The sequence below is a fragment of the Ambystoma mexicanum genome, chromosome 5p (genome assembly GCF_040938575.1).
Source record: "Ambystoma mexicanum isolate Mex_15411 chromosome 5p, UKY_AmexF1_1, whole genome shotgun sequence".
Taxonomy (NCBI): domain Eukaryota; kingdom Metazoa; phylum Chordata; class Amphibia; order Caudata; family Ambystomatidae; genus Ambystoma; species Ambystoma mexicanum.
This window is the reverse complement of record NC_090930.1, coordinates 104,226,883-104,248,163: the sequence shown is the minus strand read 5'-3', so window position 1 is coordinate 104,248,163 and position 21,281 is coordinate 104,226,883. Positions and strand designations below refer to the sequence as shown.

The following is a 21,281-nucleotide window of genomic DNA, read 5'->3' as shown; positions in this document are numbered from 1 at the left end:
ATCATACACCACTCAAAAACACTCTGCACAAAAACTCTGCCATAAGAATGCGGCTATTGTTCACGACAAAAATACAATATATAGCTGTACACATAATGACTATCCCGCTCTCGCATACCCCCTCTAGACTGCCTCTCACCACCCATCCCATCTACATGCAAGCTCGACATGGGTGGGTAGCAGGGACTTCCTCTTCATATGTTCGTACTGGCTGTTATGCACACATGCATACTAGCACTTCTCGAATGTTCCCATACCTGGACTTCTGTCGCCCGAGGGCGTTGAACCTACAGCGCATTGCGACCATACCAATGATGAAAGGCGTTATACAAATGATACAATACAATACAATCATTTGCTTTCCCTATGGAGTATTCCTTTCTACCTTTTTCCTCATTGCCCCCCATAGCAATACCAGTGAACTGATGCTGAGAATGCGCAAATCTGATTTTCAGTTCACTGCCCCATCTCCATAGTGCAGAGCACGATGCTCCACTGCCTGTGTTGCTGTATATGTGGATGAACATAGCTGTGTGTATGGGATGTTCTTGTTCCTTTCGGGCAGAGGCGACGTGGATGTCTCTTAGTGCTAAAGCTTCCTTCTCCTCCCGCTCGTGGTCAGGCTTCTCAGATGGTAACTAGACTCAACCGTCCAAGAAGTGCCAGTGCTCAGCCCTGCCTGTAAAAAAAGCGCCGCGGCTGGGCCCCGGCAAACAGTGTCACTAATTAAGCAGTGACTCTACCACTCAGCTCCACCCAAACTAGTTTACCACACCATTGAACCCACATCACTCCTTCACCCCACCAGTCTATCCCACCACTCTAACCAGGTCCTATTCCTCTAAGCCACATGGCTCCAAACTCGACTCCAGAGCACTGGTTCACTCCACTCCACTTACATTGCCCACACACATTATAACCCGCTCATGTACCCAATCCACTCCTGCTCCATAATACTCTACCTTACCCCACCCACCACAATGCACACACTCTACTCCAACCTTGCTAACTCACCCATTTGACCCCATCTACTCTAGGACTACCCAGTATATAATAATAATAATTTAGCATTTATAAAGCGCTATGAACCCTCAGGTATCTGAGCGCTGCTTATTATTACCCACTGTGTGTGGTGCTCATTTATCAAGCTCGGAAGGATGAACGGCTGAGTTTGGCCATGCCGGGATTCGAACCTGCCTCAGCAGGCTCTGCACAGATGTTAAAGCGAGCGCTCTACTCGCTGAGCTATCGGACCGGCATATGACTACCTCACTCTACCCCACCTCACCCTACTCTATTCACATTCATTCAACCCGCACTTTGTCAACTCTATCATGCTCACCACACCCTTCTAGGCTCATTTTATCTACAACTCACTCGCTCTACTTTCCCCCATTCTACACTGACCCTGGTGTACACATTACCATAAACCACTACTCTATAGATCTCCACAAACCTCTCCCCACCCCACTAATATACCACACCCCACTAACGCACCCCTCTACCCAGCCCACTACTTTACCCTACCACTCTGCCTAGAACTCTAGACCGCACATTCACCCCTTAGCACTCTAGTCCACCCTGCAAATATAACCCACCATACTACCTTACCCATCGCTCTACACATCCACTTCACCACTGCCCCCCCACTATTTATTATTTGTTTATTTATTGTGTGATATAGTACATTAATTTGACTTTTACAAAAGATTTGAACACTATTTACACAATTTATTATTCAAAAAATTCAAAAATTCTGAAATGTTAAGACATCTTAAACCCACAATTTCCACATAGTACATTTTTAAACAGAACTAATGCAAATTACAAATACAAGTACAAAATACAAGATACAAAGTTCAAGATACAAGATACAAAGTTCTGAATTCAGAATTCACCATAAAACCTAAAATGTAATCCCATTAAGAATCAAAAACTACCGCCACAAATTCACCCAGGGGAGAGGAAGTACACAGTGGACCATTGAGTGATCACTGAACTCGGTGCCCTTGATTGCCAAATTTCCTCCACTCTGAAAGTTATCGGCCAAGACAAATAAGTATTCTACATTAGAGTACATGGGGCCGCTATGCCAAGTATAACAGGGAGGCACATCATCAGTCCAGTTCCCATTCAATAACAATAACTCCCACACCTCAAGCTCCTGTGTCACCATTAGACCTCTTTCACGAACCGCCCTTGACGTTTTCCTCCTGATAGGTTCTTGATACGAGGAGTCCTCAAAACAGTCAACATTAAAATCCCCCAACACAATCACTGAAACACCTTCCTCCGATATTTCCCACAACAACAGGAAATAGATCACAGACAAGGCTTCCTCCAATTTGGAAATCTCTGAATTGAGATAAACGTTTACTGGCAAACACTTGCTGCTGGTCCCGGTGTGCTGACATGTCCATTCAAAAACCGTAGCCAGCAAATCCTCTCTGACAGAATCTATTTTATGCATAGCAAGCTCCTGGTTTTGTCTATAACCTGGTAAAATACCCCCAAACGGCCGTCCCTTTAGGCCATGCTTTGCTTCAATGAACACTACATCAAACCCCAATGTTATCAGTGTGTCCATCAACAAGGTTTCCTGAAGGCAAATAATATCACAAGAGGCAAACAAATACTGTTTTTCACAATACTCACACACTCTCTTGAGTTCCATGACACCAGTTTCATATCCACATTTTAAAATCCCTACAATAGAAGCCACTATTCTACCCCACAATGTTTTTCAACTACTTAACCCCGTCAATCTAACCCACCTTACCCCACTACTCTACCCACTCTAGCCGGCCCAACTTTGTACCCACTTACTCTACATTAATTCCCTCTTTGCCCAACACATTCTATTCTCATCCTGACTACCCCATCTCATTAGCTGTGCCACTACAGACCCTCCACACCTCAAACCACCTCATCCCACTATACCCCATCAACTCTACACTCATCAAAATCTTCACCAACCGACCCCATTCAGTCCCTCTCCACCCTACCTTTCCTCACCCCACTGTACTCCTTCTAACTGTATCCCTACCCTCAACCCACTCTATCCAAATCCACGCCCAATTCTACCCATCCATGACCTCACCTACCTCCATTCACTGTACACCCCCACTCTACACCGCACCTCCCCTGCATTACCCTAAACACTCTACACATGCCCCCTGTACCTGCCCACTCCACACTCTACCCCACCTAACTACACTACCCCAACTCACTCCCATCAATACTAGACCAACCTGTTCCACTCTCCATCACACCCCCTCCCCAACCCACACCACTCTATTCCAACATCTCACATTATTCCACATTCTTCCTATCCTATGTACCCACTGCACCACCACATCACCCGCTGCAGCCCTGTCCATTCAAAATTGACCCTGATCTTCCCCTAAACCACTACTCTATTCTACCACACAATTACACCTCACCCTACTTCTCAACCTAGGGACTCTATACCACGACTTTAACCACACTACTTCCTTAACACTTAACCCTATTATTCTATCCAAACCTCTAATGTGCATCATTCGTTTTAACCCCTGTATTCAGTACTTTACCACTCAACCCCACCCAACTACTTTACCACAACTCTCATCCTCCAAATCACTCCTCCACCCCACCAGTCTACCACAACTCTCTAACCCATCCCTACTCCTTGAAGGCACACACACCTCCAAACCCTACTATACACCCCATCACTGCGTCACTCCACTTTACATACCCTACCCACACACACTGTACCACACTGATCTACCAAATCCACTTCTGCACCCCACTACTCTAGCTCAGTCATACTACAGCTCCTCACCCCTCGCCAGTTTAGACCTGCCATTTCGCACCCTGCACACCTCAAAGCACCTCATCCCACTATACCACATCAACTCTACACTCATCCCAAACTACACCTACCCACCCTCTTATCCATCTAACTGCTCTATACCACCCATTCTACCTCATCTCACACCTCACTTCGTCTAACCCACTCTGAAACCACCCCACACTTGCTCAATGTTATTTACCCCACACCACAGCATGGTCACACCCATTCTACCAAACCACTTTTCCATATCCACTCATTCCCACTGCTGTACACTCGCCTACTTTATCCCCACTTCACCAACTCTATCCCTCTCTACTCTAAACACACTTTAAAACACCATAAACCTCTATTCTACTCCACACCTTCACCCCAGCCCACTGCTGTACCACAGCAGATTACTCAACCCAACCATGCCACACCCCTCAGCCACAAATTCCTAATGTACCCATTCATTTTAACCCCATTCATTATACCACACCCCACCATACACCCATCCATTCTTCCACACCTTTCTACCCATCCACTCTACACCGACCACACTCTACCCACCTCACTTCACCCGACCATACCCCACTCTATCACCAGCACTATTCACTATTTGCCCACTCACCCACCCTATCACACACCACTCTACCCCAACCCAATCTATCACACTCTACCCCTACCCTGCTCTACCTACTCTATCACCACAATCCACTCTAATCCCACCCACTGTATGCAGTATCTGCCAACCATACCCTATTCCACTACAGGCCAATAATGTCCCACACCCGCTCTCACCCAGTCACTTTACCCCATCTAAATGACCTCACCCATTCTACACTAACTCACTCTACCCTAACTCACGCCTCTCTAGCCAATGTCCACCATTCTACCTCACCTCACCCCAGTCTGACACGTTATCCCACTTGACTCAAGCCCACAATACAGCTCAACCTCATACCACTCCTCTACCCAACCCACTTCTCTACCCCACCCAAATCCTCTATCAAATTCACTCTGCCCCAGCACACCTGTCTGTACACCCACGCATTATACACCCTGTGTACTATACCACACTATATGCATATGCCACTCTACCCCAGTCCCACTCTACCGCTGACTCACCCCACTCTGCTCCTACCCACTCTATCCTTACCCTGAACCCAGTCTACTCGACTCACCTCTCTTTCCATGCCCCCTCCCCCCACCCACTGTAATCCACCTCACACCATTCCATCTCTCCAAACTCTCCCCTTTACCCACCCATCTTACCTCATACCACACTAACCCCACCCACTCTACGCTGTGTTGTCCCTATTCTGCATTAGCTCTACTTCCCTGTCACCCGTCTCACTCCAACCTACCTCACACTACCTCTACCACATTCTGTGCCACTCTATCACTACACCACTCTATCACTGTTCCACTCTAGCCCTACACCACTCTAGCCCTACACCATGCATCTCTACCGCACCCAAAGGAAAGCAGAGTCCGGGTGAGTGGGAAAGGTGCACCCTGGGGGGTGAATGTGTGTCTCTCTGGGCTCCTGTAAATTATGGTTCTTGATTGCTGGTGTTACTGAGTATTTAAAAATGTGCTTGCCTTTGTGGCTACCTGAATATGTGTTACCAAGTGTGTATGTGTTACTAGGTGTGTTTCTAGGCGTGTCTTTTAAGACTATGTGCAATACTGAGTGTGAATTGTGTCAAAATGCCTGAGCATGGCAGTGCCTGTACCTATTTTTAACTCAAGTTGGATATGTGGGTGTGTGTGTGTGTGTTGACCTGATTTTCTGTGTTATAGAATGTGCAGCTTGTTATTGTTGTATATTTTGTATTGTACATTCCTGAGTAATTTCTTCGCTGGTGTGTTGTGCATGCATACATTTACCTCCTATCATGAGGGCTTTAGTGACAGAGCCACCAACCAGTTCAGAGGTCACATAGAGAAGTGAAAAACGTTTTTAAATGGGGAGACATATCAGAGATGCAACTTTTCACAGAAAACTATAGATAATTGTGACATCTTCCTCCATCTGTATCAGGTCATCCAGAACATGGTGGTTAGGCATATTTGTAGTTGTATATGTAGTTATTTGTGATAAAATGTATAAAGTGCTCTTCGCCAAAAGTGCTAGTATATAAACAGGAAACGACGGTACAATCATATGAGCAAAGCACACCAGTTAAAACAGAAGAGGGGAAACAAACACAGTTTAGGTAGTAGAAAGAGCAGATGAGAGATGAGCCTTGAGATTAGCCTGAAAAATATAAAGAACAGGAGAAGAGCGGGCAGAAAGAGGGAGGGAATTCCAGTGTTTAGGCGCAATAAGGGGAAAAGATGGAGGCTTCTGAACAGTAAGGAGAAACTGATTCTGGGAACAAAGAAAATGAGTAGGGGAGTAGAATGAGACCAGTAAAGAGAGATAAGGAGGGGCAAGACCATGAACACATGTAAAGCCAATCAGGAGAAAGTGATAAAGAAGAGACTTAGAAGGGAGAAGAGAGATAGCAAGTAAGGCAGTTGTGATTGAGGAATGCAGAGACAGAGAAAAAAAGAGACAAACTGAAGAATTGTAGATAGAACAGAGGGGAAGGATGTGGGAATCAGGACGACCCAGGAGAAGAAAAGAACGATAGTTGACATGGGAGAATACAAGTCAGAAAAGAAGAAGCTTAGTAGCATGGAAAGAAGGATAAGGTCGAGCATGGAGAGAAGGGAAACAGGAGATAGAGATGGAGGAATGAATAAGAGAAGTTAGAGATGGAGGAATGAATAAGAGAAGTTAGAGATGGAGGAATGAATAAGAGAAGTTAGAGATGGAGGAATGAATAAGAGACGTTAGAGATGGAGGAATGAATAAGAGAAGTTAGAAATGGAGGAATGAATAAGAGAAGTTAGAGATGGAGGAATGAATAAGAGAAGTTAGAGATGGAGGAAGATGGGTATAGATTATCAGCATGAGAATCGAAGGAAGGGGATCTGAAGGAGAAGCCGTAGGATAAGCACGGGCGAGTAGAACAGAAGTATCAGAATCAGAAAGAGGGGAGAAGCAAGACAGTGCCAAGATACCTCCAGCATAAAGTGATAGCGTACCCCCAATTCAGGCCCTTAAGATTGGACTTTTCAAGTTCTCTTGGTGTCTGGCAGTCCAAGATTAAATTGACAAGGGACCAGAGCTTTGTTCGGCTGGGACCTGTCTGTGAAACTTCTCTTAGAAATTAAAAAGGCAACGTCCTGTCCAGGAAAAAGACTGAAGACTCGCATCTGTGAAACATGTTTTCACCCCTAGGATTACATTTTCTAGTTCCCACTAGGTCATCTTTCATAAATCAGGGCGTTACGTTTAGACCAATCACCCTGCACGCATGTCCTTGGTCTCAGGGCCCTGTGATTAGATGTTGTTTGGTCTGTTGCCTCAGCATTCAGCTTGTACTTGTTGCGGGTGAGCCTCTGACTGGTGCACTCCTTGTCAGGACGACTGTCTGGCTATGTTCTATCAGTCCTTGTCTAGCCACGTCTCGGTTCCATACTGGTGATGTGTGCACCACTGTGCTCTCAATTCCTCCTCTGGCACTTACCTTTGCCTGGCCTACTGATATCTTATGCTGGTTGGAATGCTGTCTCTACGTATCTTGCTTTCCTTGTTTAATATAATGTGGGTCCTGTGTACCCTGTGTTTGTATTTATCCCCTCCCCTTACCCTGGCACTTACCTTATCGGAATGTTACAAGGTTGTGAAGATTCGTTTTAACACATGCCCTCACCCTTATTTGTGGTTCGATGCAGTGCCTGAGTTCCGCTGAGAGTCAATAATAAATACATAAATGCATAAGTACATACATAAATAAACAAATAAATAAATAAAGACACAATTCCGTACAAGTGAGATCTTGCAAAGTAAAGATCACCTAAGACCAAGCCACAACACACCACAGAAAATTATCCCACCCAAGACTAAGTACCCAGGAGGTTGGATGGAACATTCTGCAAGATATGCTGGAGCCCTGGAAACTAGACACCATTTCCAAGATGTGGTGGCCCCCTGTGGGTTCTGAGCACTCCCAATAGGTGTGGGCCCGATTTCTCCAGAGACAAAAGCCACTGAGGACGACTCCTCCGTCTTTGACACTATTCTCTCCTTAGAAAGTGCAATTTTCCACACTCGACCTATGCTACATAACTTGGCCTTCCTCTGTGGACCTATTTCTGGGACTTAGCCTCCTCAAGCTGTGTTTAACTTCATTGGCGACCTGCGCACGGCAGCCCACTCTGCTAAAGAGTGCTGTTGGGTTCCACCTGATAAGGTTGTCTGGAAAAAATGACCAGGTATGCAAGTATTTTTTCCTGACCCCTAAAATACTTTCCCTAAATATTCTAGGATGGGTATAATAGCTTTATAGACCTGAAGAGAGGGCCGTACTGGGCGTTACAGACCCTGGAGACCGAGTTTAACGAGGTATGAGGGCCCATAACGAAGGTACGGCCCGAAGGGGAGGTCTATAAAGCTATTAGAGCCCATGGGCAGACACACAAAACGTTTATGTAAAAACAAATATTTTAAAAATATTTTTTGGGGTGGGGAGCTCAATATTCCATGTGGACTATTTAAGTTTATAAAAAACATGAAAAACAGCGTGAAAATAAAGTGAGGGATAGAAGAGAAAGCATTGTTGAGGGGGGTCAGTGAATGCACAGTGAGGTGGGAGGGGGCACAGGGAAGATAAGTGAGGGAGCACAGCCTGAGGTGAGTGCTCGGGCTCACGGAATGGGGGGTGAGGGACAAGTAAAGGGATCCCTCTCTGACTTCACTGCGACCCCCAGCCGTCATGCATTTAAACAAAAAAAACATGGTATATGTAGGCAACTGTTATTTAAAAGAAGCCCACTAGAGGAAGGTGAAGCACTGTTAGTGCTCGACTTTGCGAGCTACAAAAAAGCAAAGGCACCATTTGTGGGCTATAATGAAACTCTGCGCTATACCGTTTCTTACAGCCCGCAAATTGACCAACAGGAAAGGGGTATTCACTGGCCCAGGGTTCTAATTTATATTATAAACTCCAATCCTAGAATATTTGGGGACATTCTTTGATTTTACCGAGCGTGCATTTTTTGAGAAATGTCACCCCCTTGTGGCCATTTCCCAGTTGACTTTATCCCTGGGCACTGCTGTTCTATTTGGCTTGCTACAGAGACACGACAAGGGCACATTGGTGTCCGTTGCAATCAATTGACACACTCTTCTAGGTGGAGAACACCCCAAAGCTCTTTCAGGCTATACGTCTGAATGTAATCCCCATTACACAAAACTTACGTTCACGCGCGCCTGGCAAAACTGGCAGGGGGACAAGCAACCACTGTAGCAGGCACTGTCTTCAATGCAACATGCTTGTGAAAGCAGCTCAAGGTATGTTTTAGTGCCAGACCTCCTAATTATATCCATAGTGCATAGTTGTATCTGCCACTGAGTGTTACATTTAATATCCAGCAACATTTAAGCTCACAATCAATTAAAAGGAACATTTTTTTTAAATATATCTGTGCAGGTCAAACATTTCTAAAGTGTAACAGTAAGAAGTCACAATATCATTTAGCATTCCCTTGTTTTCCATATTAGAACTTAGGAGAAAACAATTAAATACATAATGAATACATTTCTGCCCTTTAGCTCGCCAGTTGTTGTTTTGGACTGCAATTCTGATCTGCCGTAACCTATATAGTCGATGGGGAGGGACTGTGGAAGTAGCAATCCAAAATGTGCTGAGTGCTTTAGGTTGCGGGTGACGGCACTATAGCAATGGTTGCCATAGTGCCAATGCCTTGCTAAAGCGCAATTGCACCAGCGCAACATTTCTATAATATGATCCAGGTGTTCTGTTAGCACACCACACCATGGGCCAGATTGCAGAAACTTTGCACCAGTGCAAGTGCAAAGTTTGCACTGTATTAGCACTAGGGCAAAATTTGGCCTGATGCAAAAATGCATCAGAAATGTATCTTTTTAGCACTAGGGCAGTTTTTGCCCTGGTCCTTTTAATATGGCAAACTGCACTTGTAAAGGTGCAATGATTTTTTAATGTGTCCCAGTGTTTTTAAAAATAGGGCAATCTTTGCTCTACTGCTAATACCCTGCACAAATTGCACTTGCACTAGGCCCCGGATCTGCAAGGCACCCAGTGAACTAATCATTCCCCTCCTCTAGTTATCACTTTGGGGTAACATTATGCCCACACTCTACAAGGCTTCAGGAGAATGATGGGGGCTCCTGATCTGACAGCCCACACAATTCAAAGTGCAACATCTGCACTTTGAGACGTAGACCAACATCGAACATTATACTACTTAACCCAAGAAGTGAATATTAATTGAAACTAGGGCAGGGGTCTGCATCCTTTGGTATCCCTGATGTTTGAACTTCTAATCCAATTGTATTTGCATTTTATTGAATGTATACTACCCTTTTGCCAAAGCGCCTTTGTTACAAACAAAATTAAACAATACAAAAATCAAGGAAGGTGGTGACAGGGAAGATCAATAGCTCATGAGACACTGAGTGATAAAATGGTACATTAATCGATGAAGGTAATAGCAGGAATCATCAAATGATCATGAAGCAGTCAGTTAGGACAGGAAACTAGCTTTCAGGAGAGTATGAAAGAGATGGTAAGTAGGGGAAGAATGGATAGTAAGCGGGAGTGAGTTCCAAAGAAAAGAAGCAAGAAGAGAAAATGAGCGAAACCGTGAAGAGGCACAAGGGGGTTTAGGGACAACCAGACTGAGAGCAAAGGGCTCGAGATGGTGAATCGAAAGAAGCAAGAGAGGCAAGATATGGGTGAGCAAGCCCAAAAAGACATTCAAAAACAATAAAGAGAAAATGAAACAACAAACCAGACGCAAATAGAGCAATAGCAGCTGATGAAAGCGCTAAAGAGATCGAAGAACGGGGAGGTAGAGCAAAACGTACACAAATAGCAGAATTGTAGATAGAACATAAGGGAGGAAGATGGGAAGCGTCAAATCAAGAGGGGAGAGCAGTGATCAATACGAGAGAAAATTAGGGCGGAAATAATAAGTTTGTGTCCTGAAAAGAAACAAAAGGACAAGGACGACAGAGATTAAGAAGAATACAACGACAAATACGAGCCATTGAGAAGAATAAGAAATGAAAGAATAAAAGGAATCCCTGAGATTCTGGGCCGATAAGAAGAAAGAAAGCTGAGAGGGGAGAAGAGAGAAACGAAGGGGGTGGGACAAGTATTGGGAGAGGAAGGTGGAAAAGGAGGACTTTGATTTAATATAGTTCAAGATGGAGGAAACAAGTCCTAACCAGCAAGCCAATGGGGAGGGATCAATAGATTTGTAGTACAGCACATCTGGAAAGCTGTAGATTGCAGACCACTGATCTAGGCCTGATCTATGGACACATAGGTAGGGAGATTTAGTACATAGATTAACAGATACAAAATTGAAGATGCTCATGTCATGTGACTGTATATCAAGCTTTGCATAAAGGTTGTTTGCCGAGTATGATGAGAGGTTGAAGCGTTGCACAAGGTCCGTAGTCCGAGGTCCTTAGTCTCACTCGGCGTCGTGGTCGATTAGCAATGCCTCACTTGGGGTATTTGACAAACTGACACTCTACCACACTGAGTGTCAAATTCAGCTTGTCAAATACACGGAGTGAAGCACTTCAAATCTTGCCTGGATCTTCTGGCATGCTATCTTCAACAAAGGGCCTGAAAGATGAGAGAGAATTGCACTTTAAAACTTTCTGTTTCATGATCCACAAAAGCAAAAATTAAAAAAAAAAACATTTAATGATTCACATGAATCTTTCTATATACACACTAATTCTAGCAGCACATTTTTAGCAAGTGTGTATAGTCATATGTCCGATAATAATACTTATAGGTGTTCCTATATATTCCTTACAATGTGTAGTGTTTAAAATAAGAGGTCTCATTGCCACCCAACCTGTTCTTACCGTGCTTCTTTAAATAGGCCTTCGAAGCACATAGCTATTATTTGAACCTGTGAGCACCATGTGGCTGGCAGATGTTTTCAAAGGGTGTATTACCCCTTTAATCTCCATCACAAAGAAGGTGGGGTTCTGGGAATAAAATGGTGACACTAAAAGCCCCTAAACAAAATCATGTCCAAAAAGTGATTGATTTAGTGACATCCCGAAATGACGTCCTCTGCCAAAGCCTCACTTTGTTATAGAGGCAATTGGTGGCAACACCTTTTCAACAGATCTCTTTGTTGTCAAAGTGCCAAATTCAACTCACTCTGTGTGCGTGTCTTCCTAGTAAAGTAACAATTAGCCTAAGGTGCATTGGATCTGACTTAGTAATGGACTAATCTGTCCAGAAATCAAACACAGCAGAATGTGTGTTTGCCTAATTAAGGCACTATCCTCCCATCATTGCCTACTGGATGATATCTAATTCTGGACAAACCGCAATTATAGTGCCGAAAAACATACCACGTGTTTTTAAAATACCACCGAATTATGAATTGGGATTGCATGGAATTTTAAGAGCATGGATTTACAATGCTTTTTGACACTCTAAAAGTCGCCTAATCAATCAATATTATTTATTTAATGTTGGACTTCGGGTTATTTTAGCTCAGAATAAATGTGTCAATTATTTCATCACGAACAAAGCGCAGCTGAAATGTCTTCCGACTTCGAGTGTAGATGCAAAGGCACTCGTTGTGCAATGGCTGTCGTGGCACTGTTAGATAATGAATTACCAGGATTCATTTCTTGAAGTAGATTCACAGTAATTTCATAGATTCTACTCGTAGCAAACCTGTCACTCTCCAGATGTTGTGGCCTATTACTCCCATGATCCTTCACTATTGACTATGCTGGCTGGGGCTGCTGGGAGTTGGAGTCCAAAAATATAGGGGGTGATATATTGGCTACCGATAATATAGCCAAATAGTGCTGGACAAGGCACTCTGCCCATGCAAATATATCACTGGTGGGGTACAGTGCAGGCCACTAGACCAACCGTTACACCTAATCTCAAGAAGGGGTCCCGGTGGCACCTGCAATGTTGGGGAGCTGGCAAACATGCCCTTGGGCAAACTAGCTCGCGTGTTCCTGATCAGCAAGTGTTGGCTTTGTTGAATCAGGCGGGCACCAAGGATTAGAAGGCACTTCAGGGATTATCCAGGGAAGTTTTGTCTCAGGATATGGTATTCTATGCTTTGGATAAAGCGGAAAAGGGGAACAAGCCAGACATGGTCAACTGGCGGATGCCGTTTGTTAGAACAGATTAATGAATGGCTAGGGTCCACCATCCAATCATTGCCCCAAGAAAAGTTGCCCAACAATGTATAAGTGACACTGGCATGCACTTGACAGAAATAAAGTGCCATGTTGGGAGTGGTTCTTAGGAGGGGGGTCTACACTCTGTGACTCTCCTGATGTGTAGGACTTTGATTCCCATAATCCTTATTCATTGCCTTTGCTGGGTAAAGATGTCTGGAGTTGTAGTCCAAAATAGCTCGAGAACCAGAGGTTGCATACAGCTGTCCCTGTCACTAGCCAGAATTGTCATCGATGGCCAAACCTGGGGAAATGTTGCCCATTGTGCACCCACAGCATAAATGGCACCCCCATATACATGACTCTGAAATATGAACATCAAATATTGTTGAGTAATCTAGGAAAAAAGGAGTTGTAGGGTCTTATTCTCAGAGTGTTTAGCACTGAGCACAGTGAAGTTGCACTGCAAAAAAAAAAAACACTTTGCACCAGGCTTAATTCACAGAGCTAAGCAGTGACTTTGCACTGCAAAAGTACTCATTGCACGATGCTAAATGAGCCTAATTCATAGAAAGCACTAGTGCTTTCATATGTATTAGGCCCATTTAGCGTTGTGCAAAGAGTAATCTTGCACTGCCAAGTCACTTTGCTCCGAGCTAAACGTTCTGTGAATTAATGATGTTATTTACTTATGTGTAGCATGTGTTATACGCCCAAACGCGGAAGTATCACGGCGTAGGTTACAGCAGGCTCACGTTTTCTGGTTACAGGGTGTCAATTAGTAAATCACGTGCGACGTTGAGGTTGGTTACATTACAGGTATTTGCAATTACAATACAGAATAACAGGTAGAGCACTTCATAATGATAATCATGTTAGCTAATATATAAGACTTTGCCAAGACTGTGGCTAAAGAATGACATTTTAGCGCCATTTTTATAATAGTAAAAAGCCGGTAATTTAAGAATATGTGTTTCAGGAATGCACCAGACATAGGGAATTTAATGTTGGCGATAGAAAATCACCATATTATATGAAATGGTTTTCTTGTGTAGTTAAAAACTCTACTGCCCCTAACAGAAGAAAGTCACAGAGTCCATGTGTGTCGCCCATGTTTTGTGTTGGCAGAGTACCTTTGGTGAATCGATCCACCTGCCACGTATGGCCAGAAGCCTGGAGCAGCTGCCGTGACGACAAAGCAGTTTGCAAGGAGCTGGAACCCTTTGGCGCCAGATTTAAGAGCAGGCCTGTCCTTTTCTGGCTTCAAACTCTAGTGATCCTCCCATTTTCTGAACCTCTGATTCTGGCACTGGTCTTAATGCAGCTGTCTGCTCCTTGTTGTCTGTCTTGTCAAGCGCTATTATGCCTACGGGCCCTCGGTCAAGCGCTATCCAAATAACATGCATGCATTAAAATAAAGTGTAACGGGCGGCATGATGCCCACTCATTTGAGTGAGATCTCCATCTCTTTCACAGCGCCTCCTCGGGCGCAAGTGAAAGCAGCACACCAGTGTGGCCTTTTCAGGTCCCTGTGCATTGATCTGCTCACGATGGAAACGCTCATGCTTAGCATCTGTTCGCACTCCCACCGCAGAAATAGGACTGGGCATATACAAACTACAACTGCAATCACAGGCTCTTTAAGAAACACCACAAATAACCCCATGTGGGTAAGGGGTTGACCCCCCCATCTCCAATCAGGATGGGGACAGCTGCTTAAGGCCCATCAGCGTGTCGAGAGCATGCCATCACTCAGCTATCTACACAGCTGCTGGGTGTGGGTCCCTTGCTTCTGGAGCCACTCCCACATCCTGCATAGGAATCCCTTTCGAGTATTGTGGATTTGGGTGTAAGGGGTGAGGCGGCATGGGGTGAGGTGCAAACTGTGCATCACACTCTGCCATGGCCGTAGTTTTAGGGGCGGGGCATGGGTGTCCCACCTCCCCCCAAAATGTTGTGGCACACCATTTTGTCCCCCTCATTTGGCAAGGGTCACTTTCATTTAGATGTCGTGCCCTCCCCACCCCTCCCGACATTTTCAGCTAAGTTGCTCCACTGCCCTCTGCGTTCTAGGGTCTGCGAATTGTTCCTGATGTGTTATACATTGTGTGGAGCGTGAAGACTGAAGGCCAAGTATGTAACATGTACAGTGGAGATGATCCCAATGGCATGGACTATTTTCGGCATGTGCAAGCAAACTTAACTAGTTTAGACAGATACTGCAACAAACCTCACACCTGGTTAGGTATTGGGGGATTGATTAGTACGTTTGCTGGAAGGTTTGGCCCTGTAGGAGGTTGTTTTTTACTTATTTATTTATTTTTATTTTTGTAAAGCGCCCATACAAGACTGACAGGGGTCAGGCAACGGGGGTCAGGGAGAGACAGTCCTGCAGAATGGAGAAACACTTTTGGGGCCGAGTTTCGGGTATAGATATTCACCTGTGATGCACACATCTGCAGACCCATGCGTTAATTGATTTATCCGTTTATGTTGATGTATACATTTGTAGGAGTGCACTAACCCGTGGGCATCAAGGCGCTAGTTGCGAGGCTCAAGGATGGTGTGTAGAGCGGCATGGTAGTGCCAGCTGGGCTGGCTCAGATTGCGGCCAGGCCTTGAGAGAATAGCAGGGTCTTGAGGTTTCAATAGAATCCCAATAAGATTGTTCCGACCTTAGTGTGAGGGGTCGCGAGCTCCAGGACTTGCTGGCGAGGAGGGGGAGCTCAACCCTCCCGCTCTACATCGTCTACATCTAGGAGGGACACGCCATACATTAGTTTACTGTAGACAAAGTATGTGGCCAGATGTTGGGGTGCGGCTAGACAGTGCATGTTCATTGTGGCCGCCATCCTCTTGCAAGGATAAAGGGTAGCCACGAGCATTGCCTAACTGGACGCCGGCTCCCCATTGGTTGAACAGGCAGAAAGGGGGGCATTGGTAGCATAGGCCATGTCCCTAACCCCGCTTGGCAAAGCCGTAATGAGGGCGGGGTTTAAGCAGTGCGTGTCGCAGTAGGAAGCATGACCCGGTCTGAAAGGAACATTTTGTAATGTACCCATGTCAACAGGTGCGAAAACAGTGCGGTATGATATGATGGCTTATTTATAACACGCTTAACACCCAGAGGTTTCTAAACCCAGACCCGGGATCCACCCTGTGTTGCTCAGTGTCGTCTTGCTTCCAAGGAGAGCACGTTGCCCCTGTGTTATCCTCCCGAGACAAACAATTAGGTTGTTTGGTACCCCTAACAACCTCGCAGGTTTTTGATAAAATAACTTTGCTTATTCTGGAACAGATGTTGCCAGGTGTCTTGACCAAACTGGGGCCAATAGTAGCATTGCCCTCTGCATCCCGACACATAGAGCCTCTTACACTGTAATGAAAGCTCTGCAAAAAATGACAAGGCGCACAGCAATGAATGTACTGGGTTGTAGTGATTGCACCCAGTGCTTTAAGTTTTTAAGTGGGGTGCTAAATCGGGGGTGGGGGGTGGCTTGTTAGGTGGTAGAGAGCCCCACCTCGCCTAAAGGGAGGGGGTGCTAAAAACAAGGGGGTTTGGGGCCGACTGGCATCATTACCTTTGGTGCGCCCAGCCCCAGCACTCACACACATCAGGCAGCCCTTTCATTCTGGGAGCTGCGTGGTGGACGGGTTGCCTGCGGACGCCCTCAAAACCAGATTGGAAATTGATTTCTTTTTTTATTGGGGAAATGCGACAGCGAGCATGGTGTTACACCCAAAATTAGGCAGAGGTCTGCCATTAATGGTAATTACTGCACGTGGTAATGCCAGGTCGATATGCACCAAAGTCTTACCTTGGGCCAAGGCATGAAAAATCATGGCCAAGCCCTGGTTACTCTACTCCCTCCCTCCCGCCAAGACCGTTCTCCTTCCTGCGCCGTCTACAGGGGAAATGGAAGCTTAGTGTGACATATGCGCGCCATTTTACAAGCCCTCCTTTCCCTTTCTCGCCACTTAAGGTACAACACTTTGTTCTCCCTTTTTCTCAAGTGTTTCCATTTGCACGGAATAAACAAATAAATAAATAACTAAATAAATACGTAAATACATAAATAAATACATTCAGAAATCCCCGCCCAGAGTAGCAACAAGTGCAGGGCTCTGCAGCCTTTGTATCAAGAGATATTTTAGACTACAACTCCCGCCAGCCCACACCAGCATAGTCAGTCGCAAGGGATCATGGGAGTCGTACTCCAAACTAGCGGAACAGCCTCAGGTTGACGACCCCTGAACTATTGACTAAGGACGGCAGATGATTCCATGGCAACGATTTTACAGTTCAAAATGGTCTTTAAAGAAATGGCTGCATTCCGGGAGATGTAGTCTAGGCTAACTTCCATTGAAGAAACTGAAAGTAAGCACCTTGGCTGGTAGCCATAAATTGTAAAAGGAAAGGCCAGGACTGGAAAAGAGTCATTGGTTCCGAACATGGAATATTTGGCCTGTTCAAAGCGAATTTGCACTGCTGAAAAGTGACTTTGCACTGCCAACATAAACCCTGATTCATAGAACCGTGCAAAGTGTATTTTTGCCGGGCAAAGTCCGTGCAAGCTTATAGTCAGTACATTTTTTGCACGGACTTTGCACGGCAAAAATACACTTTGCACGGTGCCATGAATCAGGGTTTGCATCAGCAGTACAAAGTCACTTTTCAGCAGTGCAAAGTCACTTTCAACCGGGCAAATATTCCATGAATCTGGGCCCATTGGGTGGAGTGGGTGAGTGGAGTGGGTACAGCCGCGATACATTAGAGTAAAACGTCGGGCAGAAGGTGGGTAGAAGTGGGGCGGGGCCGTGGGGGGGGGATTCGACCTGTCACTCTAGAGGAGAATGTATATTAATGATAATATATGCGTAGGATAATCGGGAACATACATTGTGTTGATAATCCTTCCCCACGGCTGCCTGGGCGAGCTTAAACGTAGAGGGAAAGAATCACTTTGTATAAAGCTATTGTGCAAAGCAGATTAGGCAAGTGGAAAACTATATTATGGCAGACATTAGCGCTGCAGAACGCTTCTGGAATGCTGACAGGGCTGGGGCACAGCCGATCTTATGCCTGGCTCCGAAAAATCCATGACAGCATGAGAAATGAACACATTAAAACATTTTAGCACGATGTACTGTTAATCACATTGGTGAAACGTGTACTGTTGCTCACAGTAGGAAAGGGGGAGCTCCCCGGACCTGGACGCTGTCACCGAAAAAAAATCCCATCAAGGTCGCTTTTTTCTTTTAAACTTTTTAAAATAAATCTAATTTATATATGATTTATTTTACAAGTGTAATAGACACATGATGTTACACTTGATGCAGACGCACCTGCAAGTATTCAAATAAATAATTGTAGCCGCGTCTGTGCTGCCCTAGAGGTATATAAAGAGAGACAGTTCCGGCTTGTTTTATTTTTTTTGTTAAAAAATATTTTTACTCACGTTTTTTAAAAAAAAATATATGTTTTGCATTCAGGGTAGTTATCTGCTGCTGCTCCGGTATTTCATATACATATGTGTTCTAGCGGTGCAATAGCTGCAAGGGTCAACAGAGCGCTGTATGGGTTATTTTGGCACTAGATGATTCACCTTGAACATAGGGGGCTTCACGTAGGACGGTCGTGCGTGTAGGCTCCTGTTAAGACTAGATTAGAGACACGCAAGATACGTTGCGGATGAGAACATGCCACTAGCCAGCACTAAATAAATAAATAAGGCACTGCACAGTTCGTTTTTTTTTTCTTACATTACACGTCCTCAGTTTTAAGCACACAGAAATAACCTCTTTACCGCCACCAATTTAACAATGTTGGTGGCAGGGGCGTTGCTAGGGGGGGGGCTAAGGGGGCTATAGCCCCTGATCTTTTGGTTGTAGCCCCGGATAAATTTCCGGAGCTACAGCCAAAAGACTAGCTAGCCCCCAGTCCCAACAGTTCTGACATCAGCTTAGCCCCGGGTCTTTTCCAGACCTAGCAACACCCCTGGTTGGTGGCGTGCAGAAGCCGGACCCCTGTGTGCAGGTTGCCAGGCCATCAACGTGAACCTTTTTGCGTGGTTTGAGCTGTGGCCGTGCAGGCTCAGACTGGCCAATAAAGCAATTTCCAAAGGGATGAGTTACCTGCCTGTGGCTATGACGGCCGCATTCACGACTCTGCAGCTGGCAGTTTAAACCAATGTAACTGACCTGGCGTGCTTTAGGAGCTATTTCCCACAAATATTCTCCACAATCCCCCCATACAATACTCAAACTGTGATTATCGCGAATGGGTCTAATTTACTTAGAGCCTTGGGAGAGTTTTTCATCCTAGTCCGGCCCTGCCCGCCCCTTCACCATTTCACTCCCAGTACCTGCTTCTGCGTATCTGCTGCGCCTCTGGTGCTTCGGGAGGTCAGGGCGGGGGCGCAGTCCCCTCCTCTCAAGGCCACTTGCATGGCACCTGCCCCTCTTCTGCCCCCGCGCTCAGCGTCTGCACCGGCTCTGGGCGGGAGAGAAGTGCGCCTGCGACAGGAAGGAGGCTAGTTTTGAAGGGCCTGCCATCCGTGAAAGCGGAAGTTGAAAATGGGGAAGATAAGGCTGGGGTTAGCGAGCAGGAAATGTCTGGATGTGAAGTGACAAGAAGTGTCACACTCACGAAGTTGTGAAAAGCGGTGGACGCGCCCCGGCTCTGCGTCCACAGTTGGCTGTGTTAAAACAGCCAGAACCTGAACTAAATTGACAAATAAAGCAGCTGTTTCAAAATGTGACAACGATGCTGCAATAAATCCTAACTTAATAAGGTACATCAAGACTTTATTTTTCAATATTGATATTTTATTTCTGTATCGCTTGTACACAAGTGTTTCAGAGCCGGAAGAGGCAAGGGTGGGGAAACAGGGGAGAACAAAACAACGATCTTACTAGGCCCAGTGATATTGCAGGGGAGAGGGAAGGGGGAAAGTGCAGGGGGGAAGGTGGGAGTGGAAAGTGCTGAGCATAGGAATGAAAAACAAGTGGTAGTGCAGCCAGCATGTGGCAAGTGCTAGGTATAAGGCACTGATAAGTGCTGGAAAAGGGGTGGGCTGTAGCTCTACAGATACAGACCCAAGTGCCATCGTAAAATGAAAATTCTAGCCTAGTGCGACACAATAACACCAGAGATACTTGAACGGAATAAAAACAAAGCAAATAACTATTGTGCTAGCAGGGAGAAAAGATTTCTCTTGTCCGTGTCAGCAACTCACATTTCCCTAAAATCACTCAATTAAATTAGGATGGACGATTGCACACCAATATATTGGTATTGGTATGGTATGGAATTGTTTATTTGCAAAGCGCCTATACACAAAGCAAGTGTTTGAAAGCGCTCAAAGAGGGAGGGAACAAGGGGGAAAAAAACAACAGTCATTCAGAGCCCTTGAATTTCTGCACGATGCAAGTCTCTACTAGGCAAAGTAAGCACATGGAAAAAGTGCATGTAATACAAATGAACAGTGTAGATAACAGCCAATAGGTCTGACGGCGCCACCATGCAGGCAGGGGAGACAAAGGAAAGACATATTGACGATCTTTGAGGCATGATACTTTCGGATCGTGCAAGTGCGCAGACAGGTGCAGGTGAATGGAGGGGACACAACCAATTAGCAACAGGTATTCCAAATAGTGGGTTTTGTAAGTTCTGTTTCATATACAGCTGGTCAGATAGCACAGTGAGTAGAGTGCTCGCTTTGACATCTGTGCAGAACCTGTGCAAGTTCGGATCTTGTCAACCAAATTCAGCCTTCCATCTTTCCGAGGTTGATAAATGAGCACCACACACCGTGGGTAATAATAAGCAGTGCTCAGATGCCGGAGGGTTTGTAGTGCTATATAAAAAAAAAATGCAAATTATATTATAGAACCAGGTCATGGATCTTCATAAAAAATGCGTATTCCATAAAATGACCCTCTGACATAGAAGGCAGTGCAGTTCAAAATGAAGACAACTTCACTTTTACAGTTCAACTCGAATTGTCTTTTATAATTATTTATTTGCTTGTAGTTGAGTACTATACTTCCAAAAATGTTTTTTTGAAATCAGATTTCAAAACAATATACTGCCTCCTGGAGCGCCCTGAACAGTATAAAATGCCACCCTCCTGCTGCACAAAATCACTTATTTGTACACCGAATAACCAGAGACACGAAATA

General features: G+C 45.1%; 1 long non-coding RNA gene across 1 annotated transcript; it reads right to left on the bottom strand.

The window, feature by feature from the left end:
- Window positions 1-1,716: 1,716 nt before the first annotated feature.
- Window positions 1,717-19,591, bottom strand: LOC138480762 (uncharacterized). Its single transcript, XR_011274125.1, has 2 exons — window positions 19,463-19,591; window positions 1,717-11,553 (listed from the first exon to the last, which is right to left on the bottom strand). It is a non-coding gene; the product is annotated as an uncharacterized lncRNA (long non-coding RNA).
- Window positions 19,592-21,281: the final 1,690 nt, after the last annotated feature.